This window comes from Bubalus kerabau, chromosome 8 (genome assembly GCF_029407905.1).
Source record: "Bubalus kerabau isolate K-KA32 ecotype Philippines breed swamp buffalo chromosome 8, PCC_UOA_SB_1v2, whole genome shotgun sequence".
In the NCBI taxonomy this organism is placed as follows: domain Eukaryota; kingdom Metazoa; phylum Chordata; class Mammalia; order Artiodactyla; family Bovidae; genus Bubalus; species Bubalus kerabau.
In genome coordinates, this window is record NC_073631.1 from 76350409 (window position 1) to 76360365 (window position 9957).

General features: G+C 39.0%; 1 non-coding gene across 1 annotated transcript; it reads right to left on the bottom strand.

The window, feature by feature from the left end:
• Window positions 1–7419: 7419 nt before the first annotated feature.
• LOC129659779 (U6 spliceosomal RNA) lies at window positions 7420–7528 on the bottom strand. The gene has a single exon (XR_008718248.1). It is a non-coding gene; the product is annotated as a U6 spliceosomal RNA (small nuclear RNA).
• Between the last annotated feature and the right edge of the window lie 2429 nt (window positions 7529–9957).

A 9957-nucleotide genomic window follows, 5' to 3' on the forward strand; every position in this document is an offset into this window, starting at 1 on the left:
TATATGTGTATGTGTTTGTATAAATACATATGCATTCAGTGAATGGTTTGCCTTGAAATTAACCCAATGTTGAAATGGTTTTTAAATCTATCAGAGAAATCCTTTCCCTTTATTCATAGTTTTCACTTGACTGTCTAAATGAGTACCAAGAGTTACAGTTTTATCACGTTAAACTTTCCATTTTGCAGACATCAGAATATCTCTATTTTAAACATTCTATAGTCTGTAGTAGAGGTTTAGAGGTATATGGATGAATGACTAACATTTTTCCAAAAATATTGGGAATCAGATTTTTATTGTTGTTGTTCTTCAGTTGCCCAGTTGTGTCCGACTTTTTGCAACCCCATGGAAAGAGGGGTCACACTAGGCCTCCTTGTTATCCTCGTCTCCTGCCCTCTTCTTTCCCCATCATCAGGGACTTTTCCAGTGAGTCATCTGTTTGCATCAGATGACCAAAATATTGGAATTTCAGCTTCAACATCAGTCTTTCCAGTGAATATTCAGGGTTGGTATCCCTTATGATTGACTGGTTTGATCTCCTTGCTTGCTGTCCAAGGAACTTTCAGGAGTCTTCTCCAGCACCAGAGTTTGAAGAAATCAATTCTTCAGTGCTCTGCCTTCTTTATGGTCCAACTCTCATAACTGTACCTAACCACTGGGAAGACCATAGCCTTGACTTATATGGACATTTGTCTCTGCTTTTCAACAGACTAAGTTTATCATCGCTTTCCTGCCAAGAAGCAATTGTCTTCTGTTTTCATGTCTGCATCCGCAGTGATTTTGGAGCCCAGGAGAGGAAATCTGTCACTATTTCCAGCTTTCTCCCTTCTATTTGCCATGCAGTAATGGGGCCAGATGCCATGATATTAGTTTTTTAAATATTTAGTCCTAAACTGGCTCTTTTACTCTCCTCCTTCACCCTCATCAAGAGGCTCTTTAGTTTCTCTTTACTTTCTGCCATTTGAGTGGCATTATCTGCATAAAGAAAGCTGAGCACCAAAGAATTGATGCTTTTGAACTGTGTTAGAGAAGACTCTTCAGAGTCCCTAGAATTGCAAGGAGATAAACCAGTCAGTTCTAAAGGAAATCAGTCCTGAATATTCACTGGAAGGACTGATGCTGAAGCTGAAGCTCCAATACTTTGGCCACCTGATGCACAGAACTGACTCATTAGAAAAGACCCTGATGCTGGGAAAGATTGAAGGCAGGAGAAGAAGGGGATGACAGAGGTTGAGATGGTTGGATGGCATTAATGACTTGATAGACACAAGTTCAAGCAAGCTCTGGGTGTTGTTGATGGGCAGGGAAGCCTGGAATATTTCAGTCCATGGGGTTGCAAAGAGTCAGACATGACTGAGCAACTGAACTGACTGATCCACATATCTGACGTTGTTGATGTTTCTCCTTCCTATCTTGATTCCAACTTGTAACTCATCCAGTCTAGCATTTCTCATGATGTGCTTAGCATATAAGTTAAACAAACAGGGTGACAGCAGACATCCCTGTCATACTCCTTTCTCCATTTTGAGCCAATCAGTGGCTCCATATAGAGTTCTAACTGTTGTTTCTTGACCTGCATATGGGTTTTCAGGAAACAGATAAGATTGTCTGGTATTAACATCTCTCTAATAGATTTCCACTCTAAAGGAGATCAGTCCTGGGTGTTCTTTGGAAGGAATGATGCTAAAGCTGAAACTCCAGTACTTTGGCCACCTCATGCGAACAGTTGACTCATTGGAAAAGACTCTGATGCTGGGAGGGATTAGGGGAAGGAGGAGAAGGGGACGACAGAGAATGAGATGGCTGGATGGCATCACTGACTCGATGGACATGAATCTGAGTGAACTCTGGGAGTTGGTGATGGACAGAGAGGCCTGGCGTGCTGCGATTCATGGGTCGCAAAGAGTCGGACATGACTGAGCGACTGAACTGAACTGAACTGAATAGCTTTCCACAGTTTGTCAGGATACACACAGTCAAAAGTTTTATAGCATAGTCGATGAAAGAGATAAATGTTTTTGAAATTCCCTTGCTTTTCTATAATCCAGAGAACATTGGCAATTTGATTTCTCGTTCCTCTTCCTTTTTTAAACCCAGCTTGGACATCTGGAAGTTCTTGGTTCATATAATGCTGAAGCCTAGCATGCAAGATTTTAAGCATGACTTTACTAGCATGGGAGATGAGTGTAACTGTCTGATGGTTAGCACATTCTTTGGTACTACCTTTCTTGGGAATTGGGTATGAGGACTGATGTTTTCCAGTCCTTTGGCCATTGCTAGGTTTTCCAGATTTGCTGACATAATGAATGCAAAATCTTGATGGCATCACACTTTAGCAATTTGAATAGTTCTGCTGGAATTTCACCACATCTGCTAGATTTATATTGGTATGCAAAACCATTAAACATTTGTGTTTCTATCAAGAAAAAAATCCACATCTCACTCATTTTATAAAGAAATTAATTTTTAAAGGATGTAATCCTTTAAAATAGATTAATGGAACAAAATAGGAAGCCCAGAGATAAATCCATGCACATATGGACACCTTATCTTTGACAAAGGAGGCAGGAATATACAATGGATTAAAGACAATCTCTTTAACAAGTGGTGCTGGGAAAACTGGTCAACCACTTGTAAAAGAATGAAACTAGAACACTTTCTAACACCATACACAAAAATAAACTCAAAATGGATTAAAGATCTAAATGTAAGACCAGAAACTATAAAACTCCTAGAGAAGAACATAGGCAAAACACTCTCCGACATACATCACAGCAGGATCCTCTATGACACACCTCCCAGAATATTGGAAATAAAAGCAAAAATAAACAAATGGGACCTAATTAAACTTAAAAGCTTCTGCACAACAAAGGAAACTATAAGCAAGGTGAAAAGACAGCCTTCAGAATGGGAGAAAATAATAGCAAATGAAGCAACTGACAAACAACTAATCTCAAAAATATACAAGCAACTCCTACAACTCAATTCCAGAAAAATAAATGACCCAATCAAAAAATGGGCCAAAGAACTAAATAGACATTTCTCCAAAGAAGACATACAGATGGCTAACAAACACATGAAAAGATGCTCCACATCACTCATTATCAGAGAAATGCAAATCAAAAGCACTATGAGGTACCATTTCACACCAGTCAGAATGGCTGCCATCCAAAAGTCTACAAATAATAAATGCTGGAGAGGGTGTGGAGAAAAGGGAACCCTCTTACACTGTTGGTGGGAATGCAAACTAGTACAGCCACTATGGAGAACAGTGTGGAGATTCCTTAAAAAACTGGAAATAGAACTATCTTATGATCCAGCAATCCCACTGCTGGGCATACACGCCAAGGAAACCAGAATTGAAAGAGACACGTGTACCCCAATGTTCATCGCAGCACTGTGTATAATAGCCAGGACATGGAAGCAAACTAGATGTCCATCAGCAGATGAATGGATAAGAAAGCAGTGGTACATATACACAAGGGAGTATTACTCAGCCATTAAAAAGAATGCATTTGAGTCAGTTCTAATGAGGTGGATGAAACTGGAGCCTGTTATACAGAGTGAAGTAAGCCAGAAAGAAAAACACCAATACAGTATACTAACGCATATATATGGAATTTAGAAAGATGGTAACAATAACCCTGTATACGAGACAGCAAAAGAGACACTGATGTATAGCACAGTCTTTTGGACTCTGTGGGAGAGGGAGAGGGTGGGATGATTTGGGAGAATGGCATTGAAACATATATAATATCATATATGAAACAAGTCGCCAGTCCAGGTTCGATGCACGATACTGGATGCTTGGGGCTGGTGCACTGGGACGACCCAGAGGAATGGTATGGGGAGGGAGGAGGGAGGAGGGTTCAGGATGGGGAACACATGTATACTTGTGGCGGATTCATTTTGATATATGGCAAAACCAATACAATATTGTAAAGTTAAAAAATAAAATAAAATTAAATTAAAAAAACTAAAAAGCCATTTTTTGAAAATATAAATTTATTTTTATTTAAAAATTTAATTTACTGAAATCTTGCTCTTTCCTGCATGTACTCTACTTGGCAGTGGTCCATGAACTAGGAGAGGGCAGCTTCTGTGAGATGCAGGCCATTGTGTGTAGATGTATGAAGGGTAGTGAGGGAAATCTGGTGACTCTTCCTTATTTGCAGGGACTTCTGTACACAGCACACAGCAGAAACTCCTCTGTGACCAGTTCAAGTGTCTGAGTTCCTTAACCTTGCATCTTTGGCTTAGTAGGACTACGATTACAGAAAAAAGAAGAAGCACAAAAATTCATGCTCTAAAATAGTTGAAAAAGTGAAGTCACTCAGTAGTGTCTGACTCTTTACAACCCCATGAACTGTAATCTGCAAGGCTCCTCTGTCCATGGGATTTTCCAGGCAAGAGTACTAGAGTGGGTTGCCATTTCCTTCTTCAGGGGATCTTTCTGACCCAGGGATTGAACCTGGGTCTCTTGCATTGCAGGCAAGCTCTTCACCATCTGAACCACCAGGAAAGGTCATATGTCTTGTTTTAATAGGAAGATGTGAATCAACATACCTTATATAAAGGGCAAGGATCAGAAATGCTAGAAGACTGTAACAGGTACAGCGACCACAGACCCTTTAGCATTATAAAATAGTTCTATACCCACCATGGATGATTTATTGATTCTTTCTTGTTGACAAACTGATTGCATACATGCCAAAATGAACAGATTGGAAGCAGAAGTAAATTTAGATGTAAAAAAAAACATTATGGATGATACATTTTTATTCTAATAGGAGCCAATAAACCTAAGTATTCCTTCACTATAATCCACCCTGTGCCTCAAATATTCCCACATAAATGGAAATATAATTTCCAGTATTTTTTTTCTTTGGATGGATCCGCAATTCATAAAAAGGTAACAGGGCATATCCAAGTTCTGGCAAACAAAGATTCTGATAGTCATACAATACATTAATGTAATATTAAAGCAATATAGCCAGGTTAGAAGGCCTAATTGTTTAAATTCCTTCTCCCTTTTTCTAGTCCCTATTCCGATAATAAATATATTCGAACATCCTCATTCAATTTATTTCCTTCTCATACCTCCAATTCTCTTACGGCACTAATGACTACTAATGATTTGTGATTCACCATATTTTTATTAATTGTGGAATTTCCTTCCTGCCCCACAGCACAAATAATCTATTTTTAGAAAATAATACCAGTCTATTTTCTAGCTTTTTGTGTTTAGCTTCTTAAGGAGTGAAATCAAATTCCTTTCCAAAGTGCCTGATGCTTACTGCCTACACAAATGATGAGCATTTCAGTGGTTTAGTGGTAAAGAGTCTTCTTGCCAATGCAGGAGACCCGGGAGACATGGGTTCAGTCCCTGGGTTGGGAAGATCCCCTGGAGGAGGAAATGGCAACCCACTTCAGTATCCTTGTTGGGAAACCTCATGGACAGAGGAGCCTAGCAGGGTCCTAGAGTCCTAAGGTTGCAAAGAGTTGGACACAACTGAGAGTACACACACACACACACACACACACACACACACATACACTCATACACACACAGTATACTTAAGAACCATGTATCCAGTAAAATGAAACACCAAGGATTCCAGTACATAAACAAATTCCAGCTCTTGTTTGCCTTGCTCTGCTCTGTAGCTTGCTTTATTCCCTGTTGCTAACATCTTGCTATATTTTTCTTTGTTTGCTCTCTACACAGTGTATCACTTTTACTTGATGTATCTCTTCTGGCATTTACCTCTAACTCACCTTAAATACCAGGCTGCATTTGCCCTCATCACAGTGTACTTCCGGAGCTTGATGCTTATCTTTTCTTCTCCCCCTAAATCTAGTTCTAGACCTTAAGACCCTATGTTAGGGCTATTTCATTCTACAAAAGATAAGTGGGCTTAAAGTTGAATGAAGTTGAACAAAGCCAAACGTACTTACTAAATAAACTTAAGTGGTACCTCATTTCCAAGCAAATCATTTCTTAAATAATGGTGATACTTTCTTAACTTGAAATAATTTAAGTCATTTCCTCTCTTTGAGTCTATTATTCAAAGTCCTCCATCAAATAGCTCTGTGTAGTACAGCTTGGATTTTTTTCCTATGCTTTTCCCAGAAGATAGTTATTTACATAATCCTCAAATGCTTGATTCTTACATTTGTATGTCATTGTCTTCTGTACAGTAAACATTTGTAACTATTTCAAAACATCCTTCAGCTTAAGCTCTTTCAATAAGCAATCGAGCATACCCTTATGACATCAGCCATGCAGCCTCACCTATTTCAGAGTGCACATACAGGAGTTTGATTTGTATAGAATTTATATTTTTACATTGTTACAAGGAAAAGTTTCAAGTGTAAGGCTTATCTCCCCTACTGGACTCTAAGCACTAGAAAGAAATCATATATCTTGTCTACATATCTTTGAGTTGCTTGAAAACCTAACATATTACTGATAGAAACATAATAAACATCAACAGTCTTGGCTTTGTAAGGAATTATTGTTGTTATTTAGTTGCTAAATCGTGTCGGACTCTTTTGCAATCCTATGGACTGTAGTCTGCCAGTCTCCTGTGTCCCTGAGATCTCCCAAGCAAGAATACTGGAGTGGGTTGCCATTTCCTTCTCCCGGGGATCTTCCCTACCCAGGGATGGAAACTGTAACTCCTACACTGCTGAACCAATTGGCCTCCTTTTTCATACTTTAATTTTATTTTGAGAACACATTTCTTATTGGTGTATTAAACAAAACTTCTCTGTAGCTATAGGAGTAAGGACACACTAAAAACTGTTTTACCACCATAAAAAGAAAAATAAAATCTCTCTACATTATGAGAGTATGAATTCAAATGACAAAGAAATGAGATGTGGAATGAAAATAAAATATCACCAGAGAGAGATCAAAGCTTTATTTGTTCTTTTGAAAACATGGAGATGTGGATATTCAAAGTTACTGTCTGAATTGTTGGTCAACATGAGAGAGATTTATTCTTCTCTTTCACATAGAGTGATACTTGACATAGGACCATATATTTTAAACACCATTTTCAAATGGGCAAGAATATATGTGTTCACTGATGTGTGTACAGCATAAATGCTTAATATAACATTAGTTATTGGAAAGCTTTACTTAATAAGAAAAGGAGCAGAGATCAAACCATAAGTTTCTTTTTTGTATCTGTGAGTCTGTTTCTGTTTTGTATATAAATTCATTTGTATTATTTTTTATATTCCACATATAAGTTATATCATATAATATTTGTCTTTGATTTACTTCACCAAATATAGTATTCTCTAGGCTCATCCATTTTGCTGCTAACAGCAATATCTCATTCTTTTTTATGTCTGAGTAATATTCGGTTGTATATGTATACCACATTTTAATCCAGTTATCTTTTTGATAAAAATATGGAGTGTTTTAAAAATTTGCATGTCGTCTTTGCACAGGGGCCAGGCTAATCTTTTCTGTCTATATTTTTCCAATTTTAATATATGTCCTTTCAAAGCAAACACTAATTAGTGTTTGTTTTTAAATTTTCAGATGGTTTGTGTCAATGCTGCTTTGATAATTTCCTAAAAAAGAGGAAAAATATAGGTTATTGCTAGATATAACTAGAGATACTACTTGCACTGTCAGAGATAAGATGAGATCAGATCAGTCACTCAGTCGTGTCCGACTCTTAGCGATCCCATGAATCACAGCACCCAGGCCTCCCTGTCCATCACCAACTCCCGGAGTTCACTCAGACTCACGTCCATCGAGTCAGTGATACCATCCAGCCATCTCATCCTCTGTCGTCCCCTTCTCCTCCTGCCCCCAATCCCTCCCAGCATCAGAGTCTTTTCCAATGAGTCAACTCTTCGCATGAGGTGGCCAAAGTACTGGAGTTTCAGCTTTAGCATCATTCCTTCCAAAGAAATCTCAGGGCTGATCTCCTTCAGAATGGACTGGGTCGATCTCCTTGCAGTCCAAGGGACTCTCAAGAGTCTTCTCCAACACTGTAGTTCAAAAGCATCAACTCTTCAGTGCTCAGCCTTCTTCACAGTCCAACTCTCACATCCATACATGACCACAGGAAAAACCATAGCTTTGACTAGACGAACCCTTGTTGGCAAAGTAATGTCTCTGCTTTTGAATATGCTATCTAGGTTGGTCATAACTTTCCTTCCAAGGTGTAAGCGTCTTTTAATTTCATGGCTGCAGTCACCATCTGCAGTGATTTTGGAGCCCATAAAAATAAAGCCTGACACTATTTCCAGTGTTGCCCCATCTATTTCCCATGAAGTGATGGGACCAGATGCCATGATCTTCGTTTTCTGAATGTTGAGCTTTAAGCCAACTTTTTCACTCTCCACTTACACTTTCATCAAGAGGCTTTTGAGTTCCTCTTCACTTTCTGCCATAAGGGTGGTGTCATCTGCATATCTGAGGTTATTGATATTTCTCCCAGCAATCTTGACTCCAGCTTGTGTTTCTTCTAGTCCAGCGTTTCTCATGATGTACTCTGCATATAAGTTAAATAAACAGGGTGACAATATACAGCCTTGACGAACTCCTTTTCCTATTTGGAACCAGTCTGTTGTTCCATGTCCAGTTCTAACTGTTGCTTCCTGACCTGTATATAGGTTTCTCAAGAGGCAGGCAGGTGGTCTGGTATTCCCATCTCTTTCAGAATTTTCCACAGTTTCTTGTGATCCACACAGTCAAAGGCTTTGGCATAGTCAATAAAGCAGAAATAGATGCTTTTCTGGAACTCTCTTGCTTTTTCCATGATCCAGCGGATGTTGGCAATTTGATCTCTGGTTCCTCTGCCTTTTCTAAAACCAGCTTGAACATCAGGAAGTTCATGGTTCACGTATTGCTGAAGCCTGGCTTGGAGAATTTTGAGCATTACTTTACTAGTGTGTGAGATGAGTGCAATTATGCAGTAGTTTGAGCATTCTTTGGCATTGCCTTTCTATGGGATTGGAATGAAAACTGACCTTTTCCAGTCCTGTGGCCACTGCTGAGTTTTCCAAATTTGCTGGCATATTGAGTACAGCACTTTCACAGCATCATCTTTCAGGATTTGGAATAGCTCCACTGGAATTCCATCACCTCCACTAGCTTTGTTCGTAGTGATGCTTTCTAAGGCCCACTTGACTTCACATTCCAGGCTGTCTGGCTCTAGGTCAGTGATCACACCATCGTGATTATCTGGGTCTTGAAGATCTTTTTTGTACAGTTCTTCTGTGTATTCTTGCCATCTCTTCTTAATATCTTCTGCTTCTGTTAGGTCCATACCATTTCTGTCCTTTATCGAGCCCATCTTTGCATGAAATATTCCTTTGGTATCTCTGATTTTCTTGAAGAGATCCCTAGTCTTTCCCATTGTGTTGTTTTCCTCTATTTCTTTGCATTGATCACTGAAGAAGGCTTTCTTATCTCTTCTTGCTATTCTTTGGAACTCTGCATTCAGATGTTTATATCTTTCCTTTTCACTTCTTTTCTTTTCACAGCTATTTGTAAGGCCTCCCCAGACAGCCATTTTGCTTTTTTTGCATTTCTTTTCCATGGGAATGGTCTTGATCCCTGTCTCCTGTACAGTGTCACAAACCTCATTCCATAGTTCATCAGGCACTCTATCTATCAGATCTAGGCCCTTAAATCTATTTCTCACTTCCACTGTATAATTATAAGGGATTTGATTTAGGTCATTCCTGAATGGTCTAGTGGTTTTTCCTACTTTCCTCAATTTAAGTCTGAATTTGGCAATAAGGAGTTCATGGTTTGAGCCACAGTCAGCTCCTGGTCTTGTTTTTGCTGACTGTATAGAGCTTCTCCATCTTTGGCTGCAAATAATATAATCAATCTGATTTTGGTGTTGACCAACTGGTGAGGTCCATGTGTAGCGTCTTCTTTTGTGTTGTTGCAAGAAGGTGTTTGTTATGACCAGTGCA